Source organism: Rhyacophila brunnea, unplaced genomic scaffold (assembly GCF_057557595.1).
Source record: "Rhyacophila brunnea isolate RB1 unplaced genomic scaffold, BYU_Rbru_1.0 scaffold_12, whole genome shotgun sequence".
Lineage (NCBI taxonomy): Eukaryota > Metazoa > Arthropoda > Insecta > Trichoptera > Rhyacophilidae > Rhyacophila > Rhyacophila brunnea.
Window position 1 is genome coordinate 8,715,700 of NW_028232774.1, and position 14,947 is coordinate 8,730,646.

Sequence of the window (14,947 nt, forward strand, 5' to 3'; positions counted from 1 at the left end):
AAGGGAAAATTATAAATACTATTACCTATTAGTAGTACCCCTACGATAGCTGAGTAGTTACCGCGTCGGTTTATAATATTGAGGGTCCCGGGGTTGAATTCCACGTCTGGCAAAATTCACTTGTTTTTTCAATATGTCGTTGAACCCAGAGTACGGACCTAATAGGTTGAGCAAGTGGCTAATATCCATTTCTTTTGCTTTAGCTTTCATTCACCATCGATACAACATTCATTTTGCGGAGGTCCATAATATGATCTTCGTAGGATCAAACATAGGAAAAATAGTTTTATTCGTGTATTATTAAATGTATATTCTATTTGCCCATCCCATTTTCATAAATCGACACATTTTTTTAATGCGATTGTCCTTATGAAAGTAAAGTCAATCAAAAAATATCAAATAAAATGATTCATACTGGAGAATACCCTGTTGAATGCAATGTTTATGCATTTACACGTAAAAGGTATATTACACGACCACTCTTTACTGGTGTTTACTGGGGTTTACTGGTGACAAACCATTTAGATCAGTTACGTATTTATATCATCTGAACGGCTTTTTTTAACAAACTAAGCATTGGGAGTGTAATGAGAATTAACCACCATTTTTTTATAAAAAAATATTATTATATTATATGGAAGGATGTCCATACATTTCACATGTGGCATAAGTCGAAATCTTACTTGGAGACCTATATAAATGAAAAACAGGCACCATTTTCGTAAATTCTTGATTTTTTGAGAATGAAATTTTAATATTTTTCAATTATTCTTGAATTCTTATATAACATAAAATCTAAAAAATCTAATTACGTTCACGCAATTTTTATTAATATAATTAAAAATAATGCTAATATCTCTGAATGTCAAATATTTTATTAACACGTTAGTTTTTTTAGAATCTCAAGTAAAATCGACCTACAACTTTATTTCCCTTTGTTTCTCTTGTCCGACATCAATCAACCCTTATGGTCAGAGAGAGTGTGGAACCTTTTTCAAATATTTTCATTATTTCATACCAGAAACATGAAAGTTTGACAAATAAGGGTGAGATGTCAAACTGGAGAGGGGTCGCTCTGTATTTTGTCTATTCTTTTTTCTCGGGGAGCCAATTTTACGAGCAATTTTTTTATTTATTGTGTGAAATGAATTTGTATTGACATTGAATGTACGGAACGAAACGAAAACAAAAGATGATCAATAAATATTTCAACAATAACAATGCATTTTGTTTTATAGAAGTTTGAAAATATTTCTTAGATGAATGTTTTACCGTCAGTTAAAATTTTGATAACCTTTTTTTTATCCCTACGTCTCATTATTAAAAAAAATAATTTTGAAAATCAGAAAAAAATAATTTTTACGTTAACGTGCATAATTTGAAGGTCATAATAAATATTCAATAGACGTTTTAATAATAATAAAAATATTCTAGGCAATGGATTTTAGTTTTGTCCTATAACATTTGTGTCATTTTTTGCGAACCGGGTTTCACCTTTCGGCATCTTCAGGCACTATGTACACTCACTAAAAGGCAAACACACACTGACAAAGAACACTATAAACTCTAACTTATATAACATATTATCGAATATTAATTGTTTAACTTATAACTTTTAAAAACTGATATCATATATATATATATATATATATATCTTATTAGTTAACTCCATTAATTCTCAATACGCTACCATTGTTCCCAGAATGGACAATTTTACACCTCTTGAATATAGTATTGTTATTGTTTTATGTTATAATGATCTATTATTAGGTTTTAACGATTAATTATATGCTTATCGAGTGTATTATTATTGATAAGGTAGGAAGTTTTTTAAAAACACTTCAATTATTCATAATTTGTTTGTTATTATTTTTTATTGGATCCTTGACTTAATAGGTAGGTGATAAGTTTTTACCTTCTTTATTGTATTGATTTGTTATATGAATTAGAGTTAATAGTGTTCTTTGCCAGTGCGTTTTTGTCTTTTCGTGAGTGTACACAGTGCCTGAAGATGCCGAAAAGCGAAACCCAGGCTACCAAAAACGACTCAAATGAAAAAGTACAAAACTTAAATCCATTGGAATTTAAATTCAAATTCCATCAAGTATCTTCGGTCGATAATATTAATATAATAAAAAAATTGTTGATAGAATTGAACATTTCTAAAATACTACCTGTTATGACTATTTTTTGGCGTTGCTAGCCTAAGTATTTTAAATTTGAAATTTCATTAAAAAATACGTAATTTTCGTAGATTTTATAAAAAGTGAAACGTCAAACTTTCTAAGTAAGTACGAAGGTCAAAAGAAGTGTAAGAAGTCGAAGCATTTATATCCTTGCAAAAAAGTTATTTGTCATAAGGTCTAGATTTCCCGGCTCGTGCCAAAAACTTTTCACTGTTCTTTCCCTTTGTTTCGGTTCCCGCACATGATTTACGCCGGGAGCATTTGTCTAGCCCGATGTCACACGCCAGCAGGCCAATATCGCCCTTATGTGTCCCACGAGGCCCGAATTATATATGTGGGCAATGAATGCTTCACGTATTGGCTGTTTACTGAAGAAATTTTCAACGTTATAATGCTGTAAGACAATGGAAGGATTCGAAGTGATAAATATTAACGTCTACATAAAAGTAAAATTGAATTTATTGATATTTTACCGTTTTCTTACATAAACTTATTTGTTAATATTATCATAATTGCATGTATTCATGTGTCTACATCATGCGGTAGTTAAGTCAGCAGCAGAGCACTCTAGAGACTCAAGTATACGAGGGTTACAATTTTGTTCAACGAGACATATCTACATTTTTTTCCATTACTATGAAATGCATCTGGATTGATGAATGTGTATGTACTTGTAATGTCTTCCGATTTCTCTTATTTATTTCCATTCTTAAATCAGGAGTTCAGTGATTAGTTTACGATAAATACACATAAAAATCTTGCTTAAAACATAATACATTAAATTGTATTATTATTGTATATATATTATGTATTATTTGGGTAATTTCTTTGTATTTAAAAATGATTTATCAATGTTTGTATTTGTTATACAAGTATGAATTCTTATCTCCTCTCTCATGAATTCCTCATAGAAGGTGGGAAAAAACAGGATAACGATACCTCTTTGCAGGGAGAACGGATATATGGAAGAGATAGAAAGTTACACAATATGACACGTTAAATAATGAAATATGTTAATTATTAAATGGTAAAAATGTATACAGAATAAACATTTTTGTATAAGGTGGCAAAAAATTTGATGTATTAATTGTCTCGACCACAATAAGGAATAAATACGAATGCTCAAAAATGCAATAAAATTACTTTCTTTCATTTTGTTAACTGTCAATTCGTGAAGGACAGTTGAAAATGTCCCTCTGAGGCGGACGAAACCGGTCTTAACCTATTGATTAAAAGTGGAATAAGTACTACAAAAAAAATTGCTTTTTATTAAATTAAAACAACAATGCAATAGAATTAAATAAAATGAAATTTTTATCTGGTGCCACCATAGAAACAATGAAATTTATTTAACGTACATAATTTTGAAAACACTACTGAGAAAATATATAACCAATAAAAAAAATCTTTTTTGATAAAAATACGATACCCAGCAGAAATCGAACTTGTGTCTCTCGGGTTTCGCGCCCACGAACATTGACCATAATGCTATAGGTATCCTATATAATTGTGAAAAATTTAAACTCATTGTCCTTGCAATACTCACTGAAGTGCTTTAGAAATTGAGTTACTTTTGGCGATCGGCTTTTGTATTTTTAAAACAAAGTAGGTAATTACTTTATTACTAACCGACATCACGGATCACTCAATTTGTTTTATTGTAACTTATTTGAACTTAACGGCCCACGTGCTCGTCGTAGGTCAAAATTGAGTTTTTATTGTATTTTCAAACCATGATCTTGGACACTCCTTAAACGTTTTAGATAATCTATTTATATAATTTTGAAGCCTTATTATCCTTTATAGTTATTTTAAACATTTGATGACTGCATAAAGTATTTTTGCTACATAAAATAGTATTCTTTTAAACCTCTCGCTCTAATGTTTTAGAATATAGTCATATTTCGGTACATAACTGTACAGTGGTGTTAAAATTTTTTACATTTTTTAATTTTTAAACGCATTTATAAAACCATTAGTATAATTTATTACGAGATATTTTTTGTAAAATATTCACGATAAAAAATTATATTGATAATCTCTGTGATCCCAAATTTGACAAGAATTAGGCATTTTATTATTCAAAAAATCGGCAAGATTCACAAATTTGAAGATAATTCTAAAGATACAAATTATAAGCTATGTTTTTGACCATTCAAGTGTGATAAACATCTTATGAATAATGATTGCTTTATAATAATTATTGACCTAAGAATAAGGTAGTGTTTTTTTGAAATACGCCATTTCTTTTGTCATTCCCCAGTGGTTAAGCTGAAACATACGGCCGTAGCCATAAATTGACAAACTATAATTGAAGTGGGGAGTAAAATGATATTGACGCGCGTGTTTGAACATGTACCGTTTAAAATTTAAAAAAAAAAATCGGTTAGGTACATGTTCAAACACGCGCGTTAACATAATTTTAACAAAACAAAACACAACAAAACAAAAATTATCTCGTAATAAATTATACTAATGGTTTTATAAATGCGTTTAAAAATTAATAAATGTAAAAAATCTTAACACCACTGCACAGTTATGTACCGAAATATGACTTTATTCTAAAACATTAGAGCGAGAGGTTTAAAAGAATACTATTTTATGTAACAAAAATACTTTATGCAGTCATCAAATGTTTAAAATAACTATAAAAGATAATAAGGCTTCAAAATTGTATAAATAGATTATCTACAACGTTTAAGGAGTGTCCAGGATCATGGTTTGAAAATACAATAAAAACTCAATTTTGACCTTCGACGAGCATGTCCCCCCTTAACAATAGTTTAATTAACTATTTTTCTTATTCAACGAATAATTCATAAGATTTAAGAATGTAACAGTCCTTTTATTGAAAAACACGTATGAGAAAATATATAACCTATATAAAAAAATCTGCAGACACCCAGCAGGAATCTAACCTGAGTCTCTCGGGTTTCGCGCCCACGCACATTGACCACAGTGCTATAGGTATCCTATCTAATTGAGACAAATTTTAACTAATGGTTCTTACAGTAATCTCTGCTAATTTATTTGTTGTTAATAAAATATTCGAAGTAATAAAAAAAAATTGATTGTTATATTGTAAGTATTTAGAAATAGGAAATTAAATGAGATGAAGTTAGCTTAGTTTGCGGTTCCAAACGGGAAAAAATAATTAATATAGTATAAAGATAGCAAAGGCCTGGGTTGTGGAAACCAATTCTAATGAAGTAAAATAAAACTCTCACCAGCTTGAATTTCATATTGTTATCGTTTCTACTCCTAAATAAAAGTGTCCCTGACTTTACTGAAATAGCTTGTTTCTGTAATAATATTGGGAAATGCAGTAGGTACGATAATATGATAATGCCGGGTGCACACTGTACCTATTGGTTGGTGGTGGCATCGATAAATTTCCCCAAACAAGGGCGGTAAGCGTATCGGTCGTCGACAAGCAACGGGCAGACAGTAGAGGCTATATTGGCGGTGCAAACTACCGGCTTTTCTAACGCAAGCTATACTGTACCAGTGTGCGGCCAGAACTATAATAATTGATACTGCGTTTAGTAAGTATACGGTGAACGTGAATTAATAATTAAAAAAATAGTTAGGGCAAACACATTGTAATACAGTGAAATATCGTACCTAAGATTGGCTTGCGGTCACGTATCAAGCCTTTAAGGCGAAGCCTTTACTGAGCTCTTTTTAAAGAGGCACCTAGCGGAAAAATACGAAACTTTTTTGATAATTTACAATTTGTATTAATTAATAAGTATGTAAGTATCTGAAAACATTAAAAAGATTTTTTTTTTATTTTAAGTCAAAAATAAACAAAATTCAAGAAAAATGTTATAAAATGTGAATTTTGTTTATTAAGTTTTCAATTTTTCTTCGGAGAGATTTTTGACTAATTCATATTGTTAATATTTTTTATATTAATTTAAAAAAATATCGATTTTCATAAAAATATACATATATATAACTGGAAATTGTTTTTATTTATATCAAATCAAGCTTCAATATTGTGACCAAACCTTAATAAGATTTAAGAAGAAGGCATTTTATGTATAAAATCTATTATTCGTAGTCCAGTGTTTAAGGCGAAGTCTTCACTGAGCCTTTTTTAAAGAGGCACCTAGCGGAAAAATACGAAGCTTGCAATTTGCGACATTATTTTGATAATTCACAACTAATTGACTTAAAATAAAAAATATTTTTCTTTTTAATATTTTCAGATACATATTTATTCATTAATACAGTTGAAATTGTAAATTATCAAAAAAATGACTCAAATTGCAAGCTTCGTATTTTTCTGCTAGGTGCCTCGTTAAAAAAGGCTCAGTGAAGACTTCGCCTTAAAACACTGGCCCTTCAACAGAGGATTCAGCGTTCCATTCTCCGTGGGGTTACAATATATTTATACGATTTTTTGAACACTTGTGTCTTTCAATTTATTACTAAATACACTACTGTTAGTAGGCCTCATGGCCTCTTGTAGGAATATTAGAAATAACATAATATTATTATTAACTTAAAATATAAGTAATATATTTAAAAAACAATAATATATAATATCTATACATAATATAATATTATTATATAATCTTACGATTCACACCGAGACAACATTATATAAGTAATTTTTTTACAATTTCACAGAAGTCAGCAATTTATATGGACGTCATTTCAATTTAAATTTTTAAATATTTCAAAACATTGAATATAAAAGCTCTTTGAAACACAGTGTTCTTGAGCTTTTACCGTATGCGAGTAGATTCGACAGGAAAATCGTAGCCGTATCGTTTATACACACAATAATGTTCGCATGGACTCATCATATCTGTGAAGCATTATCGTGTCACGTTTGATGGGATTAGCAATCGTTTGAAGGTAGACAATAGACCTGTGGGATGGAATTTAGGGATATTTAATATTAATTTTGTTCAATAGGTAATTAAAAGAGACAAGAATACTGTCATCATGTATATTTAAAAATACATTTTATATTATAACATAATAAATAATTTGTAAGCTTCGTATTTTCTCGGTAGGTGTCTCTGGTAGGTGGCATTTTCACCTTAATTAACACGATACTTATAAAAATACAGGATAGTTATATTAAATTAATTGGCTTTACAATAAGATGCGGATTTCTGTCGCCTTATGAAAGGTTTATTAACACGTTTATTTAAACAAATAATGCTTGATAGTTAGTCACTTGGTTAACCTATTAGGTTCAAGCTCTGAATACAAATACAAATATTGAAATGTGTAAAATTTCCAGAATTGGAATTTGAACTCGAGACGCATTGCCCAACGTAGGTCAAAATGGAGTTTTATGGTATTTTTAGAGCATAACCCTGGACATTTATTAAACGTTGTAGATAATCTATTAATATAATTTTGAAGACTTATTATCCTTTATATTTATTTTAAGCATTTGATGACTCCATAAAGTATTTTTATTACATAAAATAATATTTTTTTAAACGTCTTGATCTAATGTTTTAGTTAGAATATAGTCATATTTCAGTACATACATGTGCAGTGTTGTTAAGATTTTTTAGATTTATTAATTTTTAAACGCATTTACAAAACCATTAGTAAAATAATGTTAACATTATGTAGTGAAATATTTACGATAAAAAATTATATTTTATAATCTCTGTGATCCCAAATTTGATAAGAATTAGGCATTTTATTATTCAAAAAATGGGCACGATTAACACATTTTTAAGATAATTCTAAAGATACTGATTATAAGCTATGTCTTTGATAATTCAAATGTGATAAAACATCCTACGAATAATGATTGTTTAATTGTACTATCTCATTTGTAATTTTAGACAAAACATCAAAAGTAAACAAAAAAATTGAACAGTACATGACATAGTTTACGTTTTAATAAATTAATCAATAATTAATAGTATTTGATGTCAGTGTATGTTTACCGTTTTTGACTGAAGATGCCGAAAGGCGAAACCAGGGTCGCAAAAATCGACTCAAATAAAATAAAAATAGTATAAAAGAGACCATCAGTTGTTTATTCTCCCAAGGTGCAGAACCAACCTGCACTGGTAATGCCAATTGGGAGGGCGATAACTATGTTCAACGAAATTGCTTCGGGTGTTGATATATTCCACCTACGTGAGAATGAGTTTAGGTGGACGCTGTTTTATAAATTCTTAAAATAGGGTCTGCTTAACTCATCCGGTGCACTTTCTTGTACCTATCTAATTTATCTACTGATCTATCTCTTTTTTTATGTAATACTGTTATATTTATATAACTTTTTCTAAATGTCATGTTGTGAACGTCTTAAACTTATAATTTATAATGTCCACAATATGTTAAGGTACTGTTCGGTTATACGGAATACAGCGGAAAACACATTTTGAAAATAGCCGATAAACTGGATTATTTGTTAGTTTAACCTAACCAAGCCTAACCTAACCTAACCTAACCTAACCTAACCTAACCTAACCCAACCTAACCTAACCTAAACTTACCCAAACTAACAAATAATCCAGTATATCGGGTATTTTTAAAATGTGTTTTCCGCTGTATTCCGTATAACCGAACAGTACCTATGTTAAAAAAAAAAGTTGAAAATAAATTGAAATTGAGTACAAAACTTAAATCCATTAGAATTATATTAAATACAGTTGCATAATGTTCTTTAAATAAATATAATTATTCTACAAGGTCTCATTTATATTCATGGAAAGCGATATTGAATTGTATACTTAAACATTATTAAATTTTATCGGCTTATAATATGTAATGAAAATTTACATCGATGTTGTATGTAAATATATTTTTTACGCGCTTTCAAATGCTAAGTTCACACGAGTTTTCTATAATATTTAAATAACCGTGGGCGCATATTGGCGAATGTACGATTCTAATATTTCTTTAAGCTATTCAAATTTCCAGTTTGAAATTCAACAAAAAGTGTTATCTGCAAATATGCTGAAATTTTGAAATTCTCCCGAATCCACACTGGAAAGTTTCTCGTTTTGGAATATATTCAAACGTGTAGAATACAACTTAACCGTAGAAACATGTTGGAGATTGTTAATGTATGTAGTATTAAGATGTATGAATCCATATTATTAAGTAGATAGCAGTGGCGAGGGTAGAATGTAGGCTGTTAAGATTCGACATACAATAGTGCACACTAAACTTTGTCAGTCATATTTATTTGTTTTCATTGAATTAAGAATACAATTTACAGATGGTGCCGGTTAGTTTTTAAAATTCAATTAAACCCTACCTAAACTAATTCATAATTAAATAAGTATACCATGAGCGATCCGACAAAAATAGTGCACACTTATTCAGTCATAGGAACTTATTTGTATTCGTTGAATTAAAATTACATATTATACACCATCCCCAGTGTTGATTAGTTTTTTTTTTAAATTCATTAAGCTCTACCTAAACCAAAGGATAATCGATGAAAAATATTGTTCTATCTATAAATTTGACATTTTGAATTCTTGAATGGTTTGATATGATTTGAATTACACACGTTGACACATTTTTTGACATTTTTTTAAGTATGTTATACGACTATGAATACTGCATTTTTATCCAGAATTTTAATAATAATATGTATCTAACGCTTTTTTTTTTAAATTTATGTAGGTACTTAAATAAACTTTATCCTATTTTTCTAGTAAAACAAGGTTAAATTTGAAAGTTAGTATGAAGGTTTGTAACATCGGCCATTATTGATATATTATTTTACCAATAACAATATATTATGTAGAATATTATCACCTAAATAAAAATATATAAACTTGAAAAAAAAACGAATGAAAATATTTTCACGAAGGTCAGAGGGAAATCGATTTTTTCCCCAACAATTCATCCCTCCTAGAATATAAATCTTGTCTTATCGTAGACGATTGTCATTCCGATAGGGGTGGAGTTAAATTGATAGTCAAGTTAATGTAACCTGACGTGCGTAGTATTACTTTAAAATCTAAGTTATTAATTATGACACATTACTTCTTTAACTTTTACCTCTAGAAAACATTTACTTACTCAGTAAAATTATATTTTATTACTGAATAGGTATACCTACATATTTACTAAATATAAAATAATAATTTTTAATCTTTTTAATTTTTCAGTTTTCATAATCTAAGAGAGATTTTACAATGTTTTTATTAGCTCGTATTCTAATTTGTCCGCTGGTTGTTTATCCAGTAGATTTTTAACTAACTTCCCGACTAGCTAGACATTTGAAACTTTTAGAATATATCAGAACACGATGCCAATGCATTTTTTTAATACTTTTAGCCATCCTTAAGTAGAATTGAATTCATTTCAAGTTAATTCTATTTTGTATGAAAAGTTATTTCGGAAGAAATCCGTAATCCAATCCAATATTATTGGTTGCTAAGTGGGTGGTCCTAGCAACTAAATTATTATTATATACGTGCGTTACTATGGAAATCAAAATGACATTTCAGTATTCTATATTTGTTTGTTTGTTTTTTATTCACTTCGTATCAAGTACAAGTTTGAGCATATTGAGCATAATAATTCAACAGAAAATTTAACAGTATATAAAAAGTTATTTTTATCTTGTAATGTTTAAGTTTGATTTTCAAAATCATTAGATGTGTTAAGGGTGCAGAAAAATTGTCTGTATATTATTTTGTCTGTGATATTTAATAAATAAGCTATGCAAGCAACTAACATACATTTCTAGTGAAAATAAAAATCTGTTAATACAACTACCAATCTGTGGAGGCTTATAGATTATTATGATATTCTTAGGACTAGACGTGGGATATAAAAACAAAAAAAAAACAGATGGAAATGCCAGCTGCACTGAAATTATTGGATGTGGCGATATGCTAGTAATGCACTGTAAAGATTTTAAAACTTTTATGACAGTAGCCTATCATTTGTTTTCTTTCACGATCCGATTGAAATAAAGGATTCCTTTATCTACGTGTCGGCTTATTTTTTAAATGTAAAATTTGTGTTTATCTGTATTTTTTCTCTCAATATACTTCTTTTAACATGTTTTATTTCTCTCTCGCTATCTTTTACACATCGACATACTTTTTTTATTGTATTACAGACACACAGATAGATAAATTAAGACAAATGTAACATGTATTATTCTTCTTCTTATCATCCCATTCCCCAGCGGAGGTCGGCCACCATCAGGGCGACCTTAGCCTTATCATCTGTTACCTGGAACAGTTCATTGGAGCTGCACTAGTACCAATCAAGGAGATTCTTGAGCCATGAAATGCAAAACCGTCCTCTGCTTCGATTATCATTGATCTTTCATTAAATAACAAGTTGGGGAGTGCTATATGTTTGTCCTTTCATTATGAGGCCGAGGTACTGTAGTTTTCTGGTTCTGATACTATGCAGAACTTCTCGATCCTTTCCCATTTGATTAAAAACTTCAACACTTGTCACTCGGTCAGTACAAGGAATTTTAAGGATGCATGTATACAGCCACAATCTTGAAAGCTTCAACTCTCTGTGACGTCTCTCAGTTTAGCGTCTATGCTTCGAGACAATAGAAAAGAATTAAAAGAACATAACTACAAACCATAAGCAGTCTCAGACCTAGATTAACTCATTTAGTGCTTACACCTTGACTGGTGCGTTTGGAGTCGTTGGCTATTAGATATAATTAACGTGTTATTTAAATGTGGTAATTAAAAGGTAATTAAAAGGCAGTGATTGTGTTAAGGTCTCGATTACTAAAAAGGCGTTTCATTCTGAGAAAGGCACTCCTTGAAATCTCAATTATAGTTATTATTTCATGATACTGGTCCCATTTCTCATTCACCCATGTTTCTAAATATTTATAATGGGTTACACATTCAATAGATTTGCTGTTAATAACAAAATTTGTGTTTAGTGTCGATTTTTTTTATACTAACGTATTATTAGAGGATTTAACAAAAATCAATTTTTTACCAAAATAGTACTTTTACAATATATACCGACGATATTTTAAATGGCATAAATTATCGCGTGGCGTAAATGAGTAAAGATTATAGGTACAGTTCGGTTATGAGGAATACAGCGGAAAACACATTTTGAAAATACCCGATATACTGGATTATTTGTTAGTTTGGGTTAGTTAAGGTTAGGTTAGGTTGGGTTAGGTTAGGTTAGGTTAACCTAACAAATAATTCAGTATGTCTGTTATTTTCAAAATGTGTTTTCCGCTGTATTTCTCATAACCGAACTGTACCAGATTATATAATAATAACTTATAAGAATAAATGAATAATTATCGCTCATACTTCACACATTGTATGTTATTGCACGAGTATTTTAACCTTTTACCATATTACTTAATAGATGAGTTTGTATCAGTGGCACGCAACGTGTTTGTTATAGTATGTCTGTGATTTTAAAAACATCTGATTAAAAAAAAAAACAACTAACCGTGAACAAAATAGAAAATATGTCTGTCATTAATTATACATACGATTATACAAGTAGTATTCATGAATTAATAGTAGACTTTTTATATAATGTACTACCTAGTATGTTGTCAGAGTTTGGAAAACAATATGAAAATGTACATATAAATAAAATTATAGACATGACTATAGAATCATATTGTTAGAAATATTTCGTACTAGATAGATTTTTGAAATGAAAATTAATAAAAATAATTACAAGATAAAAAGAACTTTTTATATACCACGTTTTTTAATGTTATTTTTAAATTTTTAACTTGACAATTATAATATGTAATAATAAATACTTTTTTTGTACTTGATAGAAATACTGAATAAATATAGAATACTGAAATGTCATTTTGACATTTCATATTGATCATGGTAACGCACGTATATATTAATAATTTAGTTGCTAGGACCCCCTTAGCAACCAATAATAGTTACTTTTTACGAATTGTTTCCGAAATAACTTTCCATACAAAACAGAATTAACTGAAAATGAATTCAATTCAGCTTAAAGATGGCTAAAAGTAATAAAAGAATGCATTGTTGTCGTGTTCTGATATATTCTAAAAGTTTCAAATGTCTAGCTAGTCGGGAAGTTAGTTAACGATCGATTGCAAGATTTGTAATGGATAAACAACCACCGGACAAACAAGAATACGAGCTAAGAAAAACGTGGTAAAAAATAGTGTCAAGTATCCTTTTACACAGCCAAATGATATGTCTTGATCACCTGAATAAAGGTAAACATTGTAAAATACGATACTTGAAATATTTTATTTGAAATTTGCAGCTTTACACCAATCACTCTGTTTATTTATTCATTTTAGTGTACTTATTATTAATATTATCTTAGTTTACTATATGATGTGTAATATACAATCATATGATGTGTAATATAAAGTTTCAAATGTCTAGTTAGTCGGGAAGTTAGTTAAAAATCTTCAATCGTCCAATACAAATCTTGAACAAACAAGAAAAAATTTGTACTGGAAAAATAAGAATACGAGCTAATAAAAACGTGGTAATAAAATTGGGCATATCAATTATTAATATGTAACCATAAATGTAATAATTCAAAGTCTTTTAGTGTTAAATAAAATAAAAAATCATTTTTGCTTATCCTATAATGTTGATATTTCTATCTCGTATGACAAAATACTCTACAGTACAACTAATCATTTCTCAATATGAAAGCAGGATATTGAAAACGTTATAGAAAAATTCACAGAAGATAAACATAACGTTTTCATAGATGTAACTTAACAGGCATTGGTAGAGTCTCAACCCAGTTCAGCAAGTTTTCATCAGCTTTGTGAATAACAGGTAGTCACCAAAAGAAGGTAGTATAGATTAAAAAACTTAACTATTTGCTCAGTGATTCAGATTTCCACTAATTTATATAATATGTAAATTATATGCATATTGGGTATATCTGCAGTATATTATGCCATTGTGATCCACGATGTAATATTTTGCGAGGGATTTGGAAACGTAACAATTTACTCTATTAAAAGCGTGTTTTGACAATTATACGTATGCAGAAAGCCGTATCACTGTTCACTATGAGTTATTGTATTTGAAATAGATGGTTGTATAGCATTGAAATCAAATTCATGTGTAAATAAAAAAAAATATATATATTAAGAACCACTGGAATATAATGGAATGACAGAAGAAAATATGTAGGTGTTCTGTAATTGTAAATGCTGAATTACTCAAAAGTAGGTGCTTGTAAGTATCAAGTCGTACCTCAAATACCAATTCGATGTTATTATTGAATTTAACATAAATGAAACAATACTATCTGCAAACAAGCGTCGTATTTAAATGCTTTTCTAACATACGTACAGTTTAATTCACGAAGAACACGTCATTTTTAATCTCAATGCTATACAGTCATCTCTTTTCAATACAATTGCTCACGGTTAACTGTGATACAGCGAAATGCGTACATATAATTTACATATAACCATTATAAAATCGGTGTGTCTCATTCAATATACTCGTATATATGTAATTTCCAGCACCGTTTAATTAAAGTAATCGACTCACTGCTAAGAAAAAAATACATGTATTGTAATTCCATAATGGTGAACGTGCAAATGAGAGAATGTATTTTCCGATCAATTGGTATATCAAAAGTATTTGGCGAACAGGTCTTAAATACAACCAATAAACAAATTCCGACAATAAAGGGACCGAATATTTCCTTTCTTTTTTAATAAATTTTTATTAAAATATTCTTAAAAGTTTATAAAAACGTCAAAAAAATACGTGGAGTAGAATAAAAAAATCTAAATTTTATTAAGAGATTCT

The 14,947-nt window shown here is 29.2% G+C and overlaps 1 protein-coding gene across 1 annotated transcript in view; it reads right to left on the reverse strand.

The window, feature by feature from the left end:
- CARPA (Carbonic anhydrase-related protein A) overlaps window positions 1–14,947 on the reverse strand; it is a 180,490-nt gene that overhangs the window by 63,546 nt on the left and 101,997 nt on the right. The window lies entirely within an intron of this gene.